This window comes from Hylobates moloch, unplaced genomic scaffold, assembly GCF_009828535.3.
Source record: "Hylobates moloch isolate HMO894 unplaced genomic scaffold, HMol_V3 SCAFFOLD_5, whole genome shotgun sequence".
Classification (NCBI taxonomy): Eukaryota; Metazoa; Chordata; class Mammalia; order Primates; family Hylobatidae; genus Hylobates; species Hylobates moloch.
The window spans coordinates 94,166,198-94,182,738 of NW_026652280.1; the positions used below are offsets into that span (position 1 = coordinate 94,166,198).

General features: G+C 48.3%; 1 protein-coding gene across 2 annotated transcripts in view; it reads left to right on the plus strand.

Annotated features, from left to right (window-relative positions):
- ARHGEF3 (Rho guanine nucleotide exchange factor 3) overlaps window positions 1–16,541 on the plus strand; it is a 349,457-nt gene that overhangs the window by 25,082 nt on the left and 307,834 nt on the right. The gene's annotated exons all lie outside the window — the stretch shown is intronic.

Consider the following 16,541-nt stretch of genomic DNA (forward strand, 5'->3'; position numbering starts at 1 on the left):
GGCTAATTTTGTATTTTTAGTAGAGATGGGGTTTCTCCATGTTGGTCAGGCTGGTCTCGTACTCCCGACCTCAGGTTATCCGCCTGCCTCAGAAAACCACACTTTTTTAAATAAAAAAAGTTTGCTGCAAACTCATTTGATGACCAAACCTGGCTTGAGTTAATAGGAGATTACTGATAGTATGTAGCAGAAGTAGTTACACATTCAGCTGTAGAAATACTTATGTACTGGATTTTGGGGTGCTGTGCCTGCTGGGGTTTGACGTAGCATCCTGTACATACTCCATACTACCTTTCTCAAATGCAAACAGGTTATGAATTCCAAAATATTTCCAGCACCAAAGGTTGAAAAGGGACTGTGGACTTGTCTGCCATAATTCATTCTCTGGATGGCCATTGAGGCCACTTCTTGCTTTTGCTAATAGGGAAGGATGCTGCAGTGAGTATCCTTGGTAGACTTGGAATTGCTGGGTTCACAGATATGCAAATTTAAAACTTTGGTGGTTATCGATAGATTGCCTTTCAAAGAGGTGAGCACAGCTCATCCATACTGTATGTGTGAAGTTGATTGTGTTACTCCCCGGCTTTCAAGAGTCTCCACAGCTGACCACAGTTGTCCATAGTTGTCCACAGCTATTCGTGGCCCAGGGGCTTACATCCTTGCTCCCTTCTGTGGTGTTCACAGCCTTTCCTTCCCAGTCTGGCCCCAGCCTGTCTGCCCAGCCTCTAACCATGGTGGCTTTTCCCCCACCATTATACTTGGACTTCAGACCACCTGTAGTGTCCCTCAGTCAGTCAACAACTGACCCCCCAATTCATCCCCCCAGTTCTGTCTCTCTCTTTCTTTATCTTTCTCCCCACTACCCCCATACTGTGTGCCTGGGGCTCAGCCATAGGCAGCATAGAGCTGCCCTGCTCTGTGGCCTTGGCCTTCCAGGGTGGAAGCAGGAAACCCAACTTAGTTTTGATAGTCCTGAGAATAGAGAGTGAGAGGGAACAGCATTTAGGGGAGAGAACAACCTGTGGGAAGGCCCTGAGGCAAACTTGGGAGGAAGATTTGTATTTTTAGGGTTGTGGGAAACCCTTGCAGAGGTTTAAGCCAGGGAATGACTTGGCCTATTGGGCTTGTATTTTCAATACTGCAGGTGGTAATGGAGAAGGTGTTAGCAGCAGGGGCTGAGAGAAGGGAGTGGAGGGAGAAGGGTCAGGCCTTAGTTGCTGACTGGACCTACAGGGTAAGATGAGAGAAGGGTGGAGGACATCTTGCAGGTCTCTAGATTCAAAATCTGGGTGGATAAGGGTGATCTGAGCCTGAGCCTCAGGAGGAGAGGGGCTGAGAGTGGAAAGAGCAAGTCCTCTGGCTGCCAGGGCTCACATCCCAGTTGTTGCTGTCAATCCCTGACCCTCACTGTCCTCATCTGTAAGATGGGGATTAACGTAGTGCCCTTGCAGAGTCCTGCGAATGTGGACTATGTGCAGGGGGCTGCACATAGTGGGTGCTGGGCAGGGGCAAATCTTTCCCTTCTTGTGCCAGGAAGACACCCTCCGTTCCCCCAGAGCTAGTTTCTCTGTTGGAACTGCCTTCCCAGCCATTGTAGTTTCTGATTTCTCCTCTTGTCAGGCTTTGCTTTTGTTTCCCTACTGGATTCTGAGCCCCTTGGAACTCCAATCCTAGGTAGTAGAGCCTGGACATCTGCATTTCTGAGCAATTCCCCAGGTGAACTCAGCTGCTTAGAACATTCTGCATCCCTGTAGGGCTGGGGCTGTGTCTTCTTAGAGCCAGGCACATACGCAACCCTGGAATGAATGAACCGCTAACAACCGTATGGCCTTGCATCTCCCACAGATAAACCCAGCAGGCTGGACTGCTCCAGTTTCGAGAGCAGCCCAGTCACCTGGGAGGGATTTTTATTTTATTATATTTTTTCTTATTTATTTGTTTATTGGAGTCAGGGTCTCACTCTGTCGCCCAGGCTGGAGTGCAGTGGCACAATCATAGCCTACTGCAACCTCGGACTCCTGGGTTCAAGCAGTCCTCCCACCTCAGCCTCCTGAGTAGCTGAGACTACAGGCATGCATCACCATACCTGGCTAATTTTTTAGTTTTTGTAGAGATGGAGTCTCGCTATGTTGCCCAGGCTGGTCTTGAACTTCTGGCCTGAAGTGATCCTCCTGCCTCAGCTTCCCAAAGTGCTGGGATTACAGGCATGAGCCACCATGCCCGGCTCCTGGGAGGAATCTTGAAAGTTCAGATTCCCAGACCCAGCCTTGGCAAGTCTGTTTCAGAAGGTCTGAGCTGAGCAGAGCATGATTCTCTGCTTGGATGATTCTACCCAGCCATGTCAGGACACCTGTAGGCTCTTAACGCTGTGTGTCCTCCTGGTTCTGACATCCTTGTCCTCAGCCACAGGCCCTGGTATGTCCTGCCATGCTGGGTGAAGTTGGTTTTCTTGGTACCAGGTCACCAGGTGGGGTTTCTGGGTAGTGGCAATGGCTGTTCCCCTCCTGCAATTAGCAGGAGTTAAAATGTCTGGGTTCTGAACTTGTGTGTCTCTGCTGCCACCAGTAATTACACAAGGTCAGGTATGTTTATCATAGCTGAAATTCTAACATTTTGGGGGCCTGTGTCCCCAATTCTCTTTGGTTTGCGGTCTCATTCTCCCAGCCAGCCTTAAGGAGGGGGGACGTGGGGCACAGCTGCTCCTACCCCGAGAGCGCACAGAGCCCAAGTGCCAGGCTTTGCCTCCAGAAGCATCTGCCCATTTCCATTGTCTGCCTGTCTTTGGACACAGAGGAATGATTATAACCAAATGGAGGGGTCCTCCTTCACCTGATCTCCCTGCACATTTCCAGATGGCTTTTGTAGAAGGTGTGGTCTTGCTCTTGATGTGCAAATCTGTTGGGTGATAGAGGTCTCATCGTGCTGGAAGTAGTACCTCCCCAGTTAATTCTCCTCCACCCAAGCAGTCAGTGAAGGTTCAGCAGCTGGCAGAATGGAAATTGATGGTGGACATGTGACTTGACTGGCTGAGCTCCATAATGCTCATTCCTCATTGTCATTTCTCATGTGCACTGTGGGCGTGTGTCTCTTGGACAAGAGGATTGGGGTCTGGAATCCTGGAGGGATCTTGCAAAGCAGATCCAGATCTTGGTGTCTGGAGTTAGGGCGGGGTGGTGGTGGTGCTGGATGGAGTGGGAGGGAAGACCTGGATCCTCTGAAGGCCTGCGTGTGTCTGGGCCAGCAGGAAGGGGCTGAAGTGCGTGAAGGCTCATCCAAGGGTTACTATCAGTCAGGTCACTTTCTTTGTGACTGTGGCTGAGCTTTACTGCCTCTGGAGATCCACATGCCTGTACAGTCTTGCCTTCTGGGTGGGTCTGCAATTGTTCCTCATGGGTATTTTAGTAATCTCTGGATGTATCTTTCCCCCACTTCTTCTCACCCTCTTGTTTGCTCAGCATCCCAGCTCTGGAAGACTTCAGATTCTGTCTCCTGCCCCTTTAACCCAGCTGCCCTGGGTTCACTTCATTCCAGCAGAGGTCTCCTCTCTTATATCCAGTTCCCAAAATTGACAGCATTGAATACAACACTGATTCTGAAACTTGCTCACTGGGGGATCTCCAACAGGCTTTTTAACTTCTCCAAGAGACCCTCTGCTTTCCCATCTTTTTTGGTTTGTTTTTATAAAGGAGGAAAGGACACTGACCTTTGCATGGCACTGTGCTGGGCTCTTTGCTTACACTGCTTCATTGGATCTCCATAATAGTCCCATGAGGTAAACACCATTAGGACCCCTGCTTTCTAGTTGGGGAAACCGAGGCATAGAGAAGTCCTTTCCAAGATCTTATAGCTGCTAAGTAGCAGAGGTCGAATGAATTTAAGTCCCAATAGTTTCACTTTGTTGTTGTTGTTGTTTTTGAGAAGAAGTTTTTTTGTTTGTTTGTTTGAGACAGAGTCTTACTCTGTCACCCAGGCTGAAGTGCAGTGGCAAAATCTCGGCTCACTGCAACCTCCACCTCCCGGTTCAAGTGATTCCCCTGCCTCAGCCTCCTGAGTAGCTGAGATTCTAGGCTCATGCCACCACGCCCAGCTAATTTTTGTAGTTTTAGTGGAGATGGGGTTTCACCATGTTGGCCAGACTGGTCTTGAACTCCTGACCTCAGGTGATCTGCCCACCTTAGCCTCCCAAAGTGCTGGGATTACAGGCATTAGCCACCACGCCAGGCCCCAATAGTCTAATTTTGGAACCCCAGGCCTCCATTGGCTTTCTCTGTTGTAAATGTTTTTGCAATATAGATGTTTTAATAGCTTATGTAAAATCTTGTCATTGTGTAATTATGGTATTATGGAATCACATTTCTCTTGCATTTAGTTTATGCAAACAAAACTAGAATCTCTTAGGAAAAAAAGAGAAAAACAGCAGTTTAATCTCACTGTTCCACTTAATGAGTGTATGTTCTGAAGGATACAGGAGATTGGGGGTGGTGAATCTGCTGGACTCCCTATACAGGCCTCACATTCTGAGTGCTTCAACTAGGGCAGCTCTATGTGTGAGTCTGGGGGTTAGAGGTTTGTGTTTTCCTTTGGTTCTGACCACTAGCTTTACCTGCAGTGCAGCTGAACACACAGCCACCTGCTCTAGCACTGTGGGAGAACTGAGTTGTGTTCCTCCAGAGAGGGTTAGCAGCTCACTAAGATGCATCTTCCTGAGGGGTTTTCCAGGGGAATTTTGAACTCTGCAGGATTTTCCCACTAACTTTAGAATTTGCCCTCCAGTGTCAGAAGGCTGAGTTTGGTCCTCCCTTTTGCAGGGTCTTTCTCAGCTGACATTTGGGTCAGAGCACAGAGATGGAGCTAAGATTGAGCCAGAGAGTTTTGTTTTGTAGGGGAGTTGGGCTGCATATTTACTCAGGTGCCAGAACCTATGAGATATTGGAAGTTTGAGAGGTCTGGACCCGGGAGTCAGACAGACCCAGCTGTTCAACTCCTACTGTCCGGTTCCAACTGCTGGACCTTGGCCAGGTTGCTTAAAGCTGTAGTTTAATTCGTTCTCGAAAATGTGGATAACAATGTGCACATCTCAGGGATCTTGTGTGAATTTGCAGTTAGAGAACAGGTCCTTGATATATCTTGGTCATCTGTGCCCCTTAACTAGAGCCTCATAGATTTCAGTGAATTGTAGATTGTCTCTAAGTGGCTAGCTAGGTATAATTTCATAAAGCATTATTTAGAGTTGGGCTTCTAAGCGAGCTCACCTTATTTTGTCTGCATTTTGAAGCACTCTGGGTATGAAGTATGCTCTACTTAAGCATTTGTCCTTGCAAGTAATGAATGATAACGAGACAAACCAGACTTTGAGCTGAGTTAGTGAGTGTGATGTGTGTTGATTCTATGAAGCTCATTTAAACAAATGCCCTGGTTGGTGAAGGATCAGGTCAGAAAATCTTTCCCTGCCCAAAGGATCCAGTTTTAACCTCAATTAGAAAAACTGGCACAAGACCATTTCTAGGGCCATTTTGCATGTCTGCCATTTCTCTTTGGGACCTCTGTTTGGGGGAGAATGTTCTTGGTTTTTGTGCTTCTGTCCTGATTCTTCCAATCACTAGCTCTATGGGCAAATCTGTGCTTTCTGTGCCTAGGTTTCCTCTTCCGTGAGGAGATAAAAGTTCCTGACAACATTGCTGAGTGGGTTGAGCATTTGAAGCCCTCAGCAGGGTGTCTGGCATATGAAAAGGCCTCTATTGCCATTGCTTGTGGTGAGGAGGAGGAGGACAATGATGACAGTGTGACATAGACGACCCATTGCTAGGTCCATGTCTATCATACAGCAGGCAGCACAGAATGGGGAACCCCAGTCCTGCTCTGACCACTGTGTCCTGTTCCCTCCTACCTTTGGGTCCTCTGTGAATCCATAAGCATGCTCTCTGTCCATCAACAAAAACATACTGAGTGTCCATGAAAGGCATTACTGAAGAGACCCAGAGAGAGACAGGCTGATGGTAGTAGTTTTTTGTTTTTTTTTTTTTGAGACAGAGTTTCGCTCTTATCGCCCAGGCTGGAGTGCAATAGCGTGATCTCGGCTCACTGCAACCTCCACCTCCTAGGTTCAAGTGATTCTCCTGCTTCAGCCTCCCGAGTAGCTGGGATTACAGGTGCCCACCACCACGCCCAACTAATTTTTTTTTTTTTTTTTGAGACGGAGTCTCGCTCTGTCGCCCAGGCTGGAGTGCAGTGGTGCAATCTCGGCTCACTGCAAGCTGCGCCTCCCGGGTTCACGCCATTCTCCTGCCTCAGCCTCTCCGAGTAGCTGGGACTACAGGCGCCCGCCACCATGCCCGGCTAATTTTTTTGTATTTTTAGTAGAGACAGGGTTTCACTGTGGTCTCGATCTCCTGACCTCGTGATCCACCCGCCTCGGCCTCCCAAAGTGCTGGGATTACAAGCGTGAGCCACCGCGCCCGGCCTCAACTAATTTTTGTATTTTTAGTAGAGATGAGGTTTCACCCTGCTGGCCAGGCTGGTCTCAAACTCCTGACTTCAGGTGATCCACCTGCCTCGGCTTCCCAAAGTGCTGGGATTACAGGTGTGAGCCACCACGTCTGGCCAATAGTTTTATGTAAAGCAAGGTTTTACAACTTTGTTGTTCCGTTGGAACCATTTGACAGTATGAGAACTCCTCCAAGAACCCTAGCATGTAAATCATATAAAAGATGAGATGCCCTGGTTGAAATTGGAACACCTTTTGGCCTAAAGACAGGCATCCTGGAACCAGGCAGGGGTTGACCGCTCGTGGTATCCCCACCAAGCCTCCTATCCTGGGATCTGGGATCTGATTTTCCACTGGGAAGACTAGAGACTTGTGATATGACCTTGAGGACTGACTAAGCTTCTCCCGAAACCTCCCCAAATGAACATGTGATGGAGACCATGCCCACAGTACCAGCCTGTACATAAGCAGTGAAAACTGGAACTGGTACTCAATCTATCCATGTAATCAAGCCACAAGGGCAGCCAAGCACCAAACCTGTAGGCTGCCTGGTGGGAGTGGAGTTCAAAATACTTGTTGGAGCAAGTACGATACTGTCATTAGCCTGTTGCATCCATTTCACCATTGGGGTATCTTGACACTGTTTAGAAATACAAGTCCTCGTATCCCCAGCATGCATCTTCCTCTGAGGAATAGTGACTTACGGACTGGGTTGGGTACTGTGCAGCTTTGCTTCTTGATGCCTTCTTTTCCTATGATTCTCGAATGGCCCACCCCCCAATGTGGACCACTTTGTTGCTTCAGCTGGTGGTGATGCCTCCATGGCGTGGGTGTCCTGATTCCACAGCAGGTTTGTATCATCTTTCATTAGAGTGGAAGAGTACACAGTTCACTGAATGTGTTCATTTGTCCAATAAGTATTGCATTTGTGTGCTCAGGGTGCCACACAGCTTGGTACAGTTGGAGAGACACATGTGCACACATTGGTGTGATTGGGTGAAGGAGGAGTGTGGCAGGAGCACTAAGGAGGCACCAGAGCCCATCTTCAGAGTATTCTGGGAAAATCCAAGGGGGTGACGTGAGTGGTGGAGCTGACAAAATGTCTCTCAGATGATGGTCATGGGACCTCACTTCCAAAATCTTGCCCCAGCAATCTCCCATAACCTCCACAGTGTTTGGCGTCCAGGGATGATGGAGTAGAAATGCAAATAGAAATAGGTAACACTAACCATTAAGTACATCTTCTTGGCCAAACACTGGACGTGGATGATCTCATTTCATGCAAGGGTGCACAACCTGCTGTGATGACACACTGCGCTGCCCCAGCCTTCCTTATACTTTCTGTCACACTCCTCCTCACTCTTGTAATCTCTTTTTCCTCCTGGTTAACTACTTATGCTGTGTTCTTTATCTAGAGAAGCCCTGGCTTGTTGACCTGGTAGACTCTTATTCACCCTTCAAAACTCAGCCCAGTCATCACCTCCTCTGAGAAGCCTTCCATGATATGCTCAGGCTGACTTGGTGCTCTTCCTCTTACAACTGTATATCCTATCATTACAGCTTTATTACACTGTACCGTAATGGTCAGAGTCTTTTTTTTTTTTTTTTTTAGCTTTGAAACAATTTTAGTAATCCTAACATATATAAACATTTTTGTTGGTGTTCGTGTTGTAAAAATGCTAGTGGTAGCCAGGCGCTGTGGCTCACACCTGTAATCCCAGCACTTTGGGAGGCCAAGGCGGGAGGATCACGAGGTCAGGAGTTCAAGACCAGCCTGATCAACGTGGTGAACCCCCATCTCTACTAAAAATACAAAAATTAGCTGGGCGTGGTGGCACATGCTTGTAATCCCAGCTACTCAGGAGGCTGAGGCAGGAGAATCGCTTGAACCCAGGAAGCGGAGGTTGTAGTGAGCCAAGATTGCGCCACTGCACTCCAGCTTGGGCAACAGAGCAAGACATGGTCTAAAAAAAAAAAAAATGCTAGTGGTACAGATATAACTGAAGCCTGTCTTAGCCTCCAGCCAGTCCCATATCCCACTTCAGAGATAGCCACTTAAAAATAACTTTGAGGTTGTGTTTTCTAAACTTTAAAAAATATATTTATGGGCTGGGTGCGGTGGCTCATGCCTGTAATCCCAGCACGTTGGGAGGCCGAGGCGGGCGGATCACGAGGTCAGGAGATCGAGACCATCCTGGCTAACATGGTGAAACCCTGTCTCTACTGAAAATACAAAAAACTAGCTGGGCGTGGTGGCGGGCGCCTGTAGTCCCAGCCACTCGGGAGGCTGAGGCAGGAGAATGGCATGAACCTGGGAGGTGGAGCTTGCAGTGAGCTGAGATGACGCCACCACTCCAGCCTGGGTGACAGAGTGAGACTCCATCTCAAAAAGAAAAAAAAATATATATTATATATATATATTTATGTACCTACAGTGTTTTGCTGGGACATGTTTAACAGTCAGCTCTTGGGGACAGGTTGGAGAGCGGGGAGCCATGATTTGCAGCATTTTCTGATTTCCATGGTGTAAAACTCCCACCATGGCCAACAAACCCCGTCGTGACTGAACAGAGTTGGAAAGAGATGTGCACCATTGGCTTTCTCAAACTGGTATGTGCCGGCTCTCATCCACCACTGCTTCATATAGCTGGAGTCTTGAAGTATGTGCGGTTTTTCTTTTGCTAGAAACATCATTATACTTTAGGTTCTGTTCTTGCTTTTTTTTCCCCTCTAATGTTGAGTTAAGCTGTGTTTCCCATGCTAGTGCATCTAGATCTGCTTTGTTGTTTTAGCTGTTGCATATTCTACACAAAGCAGTCATTATTTCTCCAGTGCCTTATTGATGGACAGTTTGGTTGTTTTTCATAGGGTGTGTCTTCTCATAGTAGTCCCCATCCTCCTGGGGCATAGGAACTTATCATTTGTATCCATGTAGATGCTTCAAGACCATGCGTGCGTGGACTCAGGGTGATAGTGGATGCTTGGAAACAATGCCAAGCTGGCCCAGATGCGCTGCTGTGTCCACACTGACCAGAGCACTGTTTGGTAACTGACCTAATGTCTCGGCTGCTCATGTCATTATCTCTGGTTCAGTTTAGTGGCCACATCAGCCCTTGGGGGTGGTGGCATTGTTTTTAGCCAAGGGCTCTGGGTCATGTTTCTTGGCCACTGGGGAGGTGAGGTCATCTGCGGCGGGTGGCTTGGGACCTTGTGGTCCCAGCCTGAGCCATCCAACCATCCTTTAGTTCTGATGTTGGCTCTGGCCCTGAGATTGGCAGACAGCAAGAAAAAATGTATCCAGCTCTCTCCCTGCTCAGATAAAAGCCTGGAGGACAACTCTGACTGTTGTTTGCTGATAAAAGTTTATAAAGCTGTGAGCACCAAGCATGAGGCAGAGCAAGGAGTACACGGAGCATTTGTAAATTTCCCTGGAGGGCATGTCCTCTTTTGAGATCTGAAGATGAAAAGATCTTATTTGCTGGAGTCTTGATTTTGTTGTTTGTGTACTTATGAAGACTTTTTTTCTTAGTATATATAGTTTTTGGTAATTAAGTATGTGAAAGTGTTAAGCACCAACTGTATGCCTAACATCCCATTAGGGTGGGGTCGTTATGGAAGCAGAGTGGGGTCTGGCTTAAGAGCATGGGCTCTGGAATCAGATGGTGTGGGTTCAAGTCCCTCCCCTACCATGATACACTTTGGGATCTTGAACAAGTTGATTCACCATTCTGTGCCTCAGTTTCCTACTATTCAATAGAGGGATTGTGATAGTGCCCCCTTCATAGGGTGGGAGAAGAGGAAGCGAGATAATGCATGAGGAGTGCTGAGTCTGGTGCATATGAGGTGCTCAGTAAAGGCTGTTGTTATTAGTAGGAGTTATTATTAATTAGCACTAGAAGTTCACATACAATCAGAACTAGGAACAGAATGGAATGTGCAAGACCTTGAGATGTTCTGCTCTTGAGACACTTGCAGTTTGTTTGGGGAGACGAGAGTAGGTGTTTTTGGTCCTATTAGCAATCAGTATATGACAGTCATAATCAAGTCCAAATGATATGGTTTTTATTTCAAGTTCTACAGAAGTTGGTGGGGAGCGCCTGAGAGGAGATGGGGCTCATAGATGGGGTCACTGTATGTGAGAGGCAGGTAAAGGAGTGAAGGAGAGACAGAGGAGGGCACTGTGCAGCAGGTGTCAGTAGCTGATCAGTTCCAGTTCAGTCTGGTGGGCAGCGGTTGGCAGGGTGGTGGGTGTTGAGGAGGTCAGCTGGGGTCTGCTTCATTCAGAGATGAAAGGACACAGGCCTGTGGAGTGGAAATGGGATGAAGCAGGCAGAGCCATTTATTAAAGCATCTTATTGAAGCACAGCATACCCACAGAGAAGGGCACCGGTCATAACCGTATCACTTGATGGATTTTCACAAATGGATCATACCTGGATTAAGAAACAGAACTTTGCGAGCACCCCAGAAGCCCCATCATCCCTCTTCCAGCCACCACTCCCCCACTAGAACCGCTATCCTAACTCCTAATAGCCTGGGATAGTTTTACCTGTTTTGGTATTTTCTCTTCTTTTCTTTTCTTTTTTGGGACGGAGTCTCGCTCTGTCGCCCAGGCTGGAGTGCAGTGGTGCAATCTTGGCTCACTGCAAGCTCCGTCTCCCGGGTTCACGCCATTCTCCTGCCTCAGCCTCTCCGAGTAGCTGGGACTACAGGCGCCCGCCACCACGCCCGGCTAATTTTTTGTATTTTTAGTAGAGACGGGGTTTCGTCGTGGTCTCGGTCTCCTGACTTCGTGATCTGCCCGCCTTGGCCTCCCAAAGTGCTGGGATTACAAGCGTGAGCCACCGCGCCCGGCCTCTTCTTTTCTTTTCTTTCTTTTTTTTTGAGACAGAGTCTTGCTCTGTCCCCCAGGCTGGAGTACAGTGGCGTGATCTCAGCTCACTGCAACCTCCACCTCCCAGATTCAAGCGATTCTCCTGCCTCAGCCTCCCGAGTAGCTGGGACTACAGGCGCGTGCCACCATGCCTGGCCAATTTTTTGTATTTTTAGTAGAGATGGGGTTTCACCGTGTTAGCCAGGATGGTCTTAATCTCCTGACCTCGTGATCCACCCGCCTTGGCCTCCGAAAGTGCTGGGATTACAGGCGTGAGCCACTGTGCCTGGCCCTGTTTTGGTACTTTCTGTAGACAGACTTGGACAGCACACACTCTTGTGTTTGGCATCTTTAGCTCAGCATTGTTTTCTGAGGGTCCTTCTTGTTGCTGCATGTAGTTGTAGGTCATCCATTCTCATTGCTGGGAATCACCACCATTGATTTCATTCATTCTATTGCTGATGAGCATTTGGGTAGCTTCCAGTTTGGGTTTGTGGTAGGTCACATAATGGCCCTCCCAAAAGATGTTTCTGACCTAATCCCTGGTCACAGGTACCGTTCACCAGTAATACCTGGGACTGTGTTACCTTACATGGCAAAAGGGACTTTGCAGATGTGATGCCTTTAAGGATCTTGACATGGGGAGATTATCCTTGAGGGACCAATGTAGTCACAAGGATTCTTATAGGAGGGTCTGGTTCTGAGAATGAGATGTGGTGATTAAAGCAGAGGAAAGAGAAGACAGATTTGAAGATACCATTGCTGGCAATGAAAACAAGAGGAGGAACCACAAGCTGAGGCATGCAAAGTGACCTTTAGAAGCTGGAAAAGGCAAGAGAACAGAGTCTCCTCTAGAGCCTCCAGGAGGAATGCTGCCCTGCAAGGCCATGTAGACCCATTTCTGACCTACATTGCTATGAGAGGAGATACATTTGTGCTGTTTTAAGTCACTGAGCGTGTGGTAATTGGTTACAGCAGCAATAAAAGACAAATGTAGGGGAGTTGTGCATGGTGCTACTGAGGACGTTCTAGAATATGTCTCTTGGTGCACGTGCATACCTAGGAGCAAATGCAGGTTGACTCGACATTGTCACGGTCTTCCAAGATGGTGGGACCAATTTATGTTCCCAGCAACAGCGGTATATGAGAGTGCTGGTTGCTTCACATTCCCACCAACACTTGGTGCTTCCTGGGAAATTTTTAAATGAAGAATTAGCAGGACCTGCTGTCCAATGGACGCAGTTGTGCTTTGCAGGAGGTTGATGCAGGAGGTATCAGCAAATACCAATGGATGCTGACCCTGCCAGCCGAGGAGAGGAACGAGGGAGTGGTGGTGCCAGAGTTTTTAGCTGGGGAGAACTGGAATTCCTCTTCCATGCAGGTGACTGGGATGGGAAATACAGATGAACTTTAGATTAACATGAAACTTTCCATCCGAAGAGTTAGAACAGCGCTTATCTCATCTTTGTAACTTTGTGACTAACCAAGGGATGTGGTGGGTATTGTGTGGTGGAGAGAAAGCCCGTGCTGTTCATCAGCCCTCATTTAAGTGCTGCGACTGTAAGCAAGTCACACCCTCTCAGATCTCTGGTTTTGCCATCTGTAAAATGGGTATGATCCTGGCTTTTCTGCAGGGCCCTGGCAGATGAGAGGAGCCTCTGTGTGAGAGCCCTGAACTTACCACCTATAAGAAGGAGGCAGTGAGTCAGCAGTGGCTGTGGTCATTACCAACAATGGTATAGGTCTGAGGCAGTGGCCGACGCCTGTAATCCCACCACTGAGGTGCAAGAATTGCTTGAGGCCAGGAGTTGGAGACCAGCCTGGGCAACATAGCAAGACCCCGTCTCTACAAAAAATTTAAAAAATGAGCCAGGTGTGGTAATGTGCACCTGTAGTTCCAGTTAACATGGGAGGCTAAGGCAGGAGGATCACTTGAGCCCAGGAGTTCGAGGCTGTAGTGAACTATGATTACATCACTGCACTCCAGCCTGGGCAACAGCAACACTCTGCCTTAAAAACAAACAAAACAATGGTGTGAAACCCCTGGGTTTAGAGTGTTCCTGGGGCTGAACACTCAACCTTGAGAGGGATCTGAGAGTATCACCTCTTGATTGACATCCAGGGCAGATGAGGTTAAGCTCACGATCAACCCCACAACCCCCGGGGCCTCATTGAGACACTATTCCCTACCCGATTCCTGAAATGGCTTTTGAAATTTTTTGTTTATTCATTCATTTGTTCATTCAGCCACCACCAAGCTTTCCTGTGCATGTCATGCACAGGAACACAGACTCCCAGGCCAAATGCCTGGGGTTCCAGTCTCAGCTTTATTATTTGCTACCTGTGTGGCCTTTGCCAAGTCTTAAATTCTTTGTGCCCAGTTTTCTGATTCTTCATGTGAGGTGGTAATAGTCCCTGCCTCCTAGGACTGGTGTGAGAATTTGATGCAACAATCCATGTCAGTGTCTGTGTCAGGCCCTTGGGCATCCCTCAGTGCTAGGGCACAGAGATCGATGCCCCCAGTCCCTGCCCCTAGTCACAGGCTGAAGGGTGATGGTTTTTTGTTTCTTGTTGTTGTTTTTTGTTTTTTGTTTTTTTTGAGATGGAGTCTTTCTCTGTCTCCCAGGCTGGAGTGCAGTGGCACAGTCTTGGCTCACTGCAAACTCCACCTCCCGGGTTTACACCATTCTGCTGCCTCAGCCTCCCGAGTAGCTGGGAATATAGGCGCCCACCACCACGCCCGGCTAATTTTTTTGTGTTTTTAATAGAGACGGGGTTTCACTGTGTTAGCCAGGATGGTCTCGATCTCCTGACCTCGTGATCTGCCTGCTTTGGCCTCCCAAAGTGCTGGGATTACGGGCGTGAGCCACCGCGCCCAGCCTGAAGGGTGATGGTTTATTGGTGCCTGTCTACAGAATATTTTTGCCAATATGGGAAAGGAAAAACCTAAAGCTCTGACCTAGGACTAGCCAGTGGCCCCTCAAAGGCAGGCTCTGATCCCTCATGGCTGCTTGGGAAATGTGGCTTTGAGGAGAGTCCTGTGGTTGGCATCATTTTGGAATGTGGGTGTAAAGTCCCTTGCAGCAGTTACATGCTGCAGAGGAGCTTGGGACACTGAGCAAACTTGGTTTCTAGGCCAAAATGAGGTAGGTTGAGGTGTTCACAGCTGCAGAAGTGACCCAGGTATGGGCTACTCAATTCCTCTTCATACCCTTTGCAGATGCAGTGGCAACTCCGGGACTCTGAACTCAAGTCCCACCACCCTTCCATCTTTTCTTCTTCCAGGATCCACATTTTCACTCTTGCCCTAGCCTGGGCCCCTCCATAATGCACATGTCTCAGCTGATGAAGTTAGCTCTGATGGAAGCCAGAGCGGTGGCCCCTGACGGGGATCCAGATGCTAAAAATATTTCATGGTGTGCTTTTTGCAAGTTAAAGACCAGCATTGGCGGCAGTGGCTGGGGACTCTCCCCTACACTGACTGTCTAACGCCTTGGGGTACAAGGGTCCCAGGTATCCTGTAGGTCCTACTCACCTAGATTAGAGAATTTATCTAAATGGTGCTTTAATCTGGCCAGGCCTGTGGTAGGGCAGATGGAGGAGGCTGTGCTGGAGATGTGGCCAAGCAGGCCTGTGATTCTCAGTAATCAAAGTAGTGGATGCAGTGGTGCTGGACCATTCAGCCAGCACTAGCTTAGAAGAACATGGGTGGTCCAAATTACCCTGACCCCCCGTGCCTGGAAGATAACAGGCTGGAGACCAATACACTATCCCTCAGTATGATCTGCACAGCCAGTTCTCCAGTTGAAACTGATGGCTATTTCTTTGGTTGACACTAAATGAAGTAGCAGGTTTGTGTTTGGGGCCATGTGGTACAAAGAAAATCTATCTTTTGATCCTCAGCCACCCACACCCAGAGTGGTGAGGAATGCAGTGCCTGAGACTGAAGAAGGATCCCAGAGTTATGGCTCAGACTAATCCTGGGGCAAATGTTCAGGAAGCGAAATAGTGGGAGGAATCCTCCACGCCACTGGAATATTCTTCTCCTGTGCACACTGTCTCTGTCTCTCTCCCTTGTCTTTCTCTTTGCCTCTGTTGCTCCTAAGCACACCTGCTTGAATCCTTACCTAAACTTGGGCGTCATGCACCCGAATGGTATTTTACCAGTCCAGGTGGTCATTTTGTGACATGAAACTCACAGCTCATACTTGGAGATGCCCTCTGTGTTCTTCATTCTGTGCCCAGTGCTCTGCTCTTGAGAGTCTTCGCACTGGAAGATATTACCTGCTTATTAACATCCCCTCATTCATTAAGTACTGATTGAGTACTTACTATGCACCAGGCCCTCATTGAAGTTGCATGTAGTTTCACTGAAATTGTGGCCAAAAAGAGTTTGGCCTCACCTGTCTCTACATACATAGCGTGTGCCAAGCTCCAAATAACCAAACCCACCTGCAGAAGGGCCCCAGTGAGGATATGTAATCATATTCCCAGCTGGGATGACAGTTCACAACCCATAAAACCAGGGCGCATAAAACGATGACTTAAAGAACAAGGAAATTTCTCAGTAAGGTAGTAGTTCTAAGGTGACAGGAGTGGCTGTGCTAGACGCAATCACAGGCCCAGGTGGTTTCTACCTTGTTGCTTTGTCATTCCAAGTGCATTGTCATCATCTGCATGGGCAGAGCTGGGTTCCAGCCTGTGGGAAGGGTGCTCATATCCTAAGACCTAGACCGACAAGTAGCACACATCACTTCTTCTCACGTTCCATTGGGAGCCCAGACATTTGGCTATATCTCCCTGCAAGGATGCTTGGAAAATGTGGTACCTGGCCGGGCGCGGTAGCTCACGCCTGTAATCCCAGCACTTTGGGAGGTTGAGGCGGGTGGCTCACCTGAGGTCAGGAGTTCAAGACCAGCCTAGCCAACATGGTCTAACCCTGTCTCTACTAAAAATACAAAAATTAGCCTGGTGTGGTGGCGTGTGCCTGTAATCTCAGCTACTCGGGAGGCCGAGGCAAAGGAGTGGTGTGACCCTGGGAGGTGGAAGTTGCAGTGAGCTGAGATCGTGCCACTGCACTCCAGCGTGGGTGACAGAAAAGAAAAGAAAATGTTGTACCTGATAAAACTTGAATAATTATGGAAGAAGGAAAGATTGGATTTTGGTGGACACTGGGTAACCCTT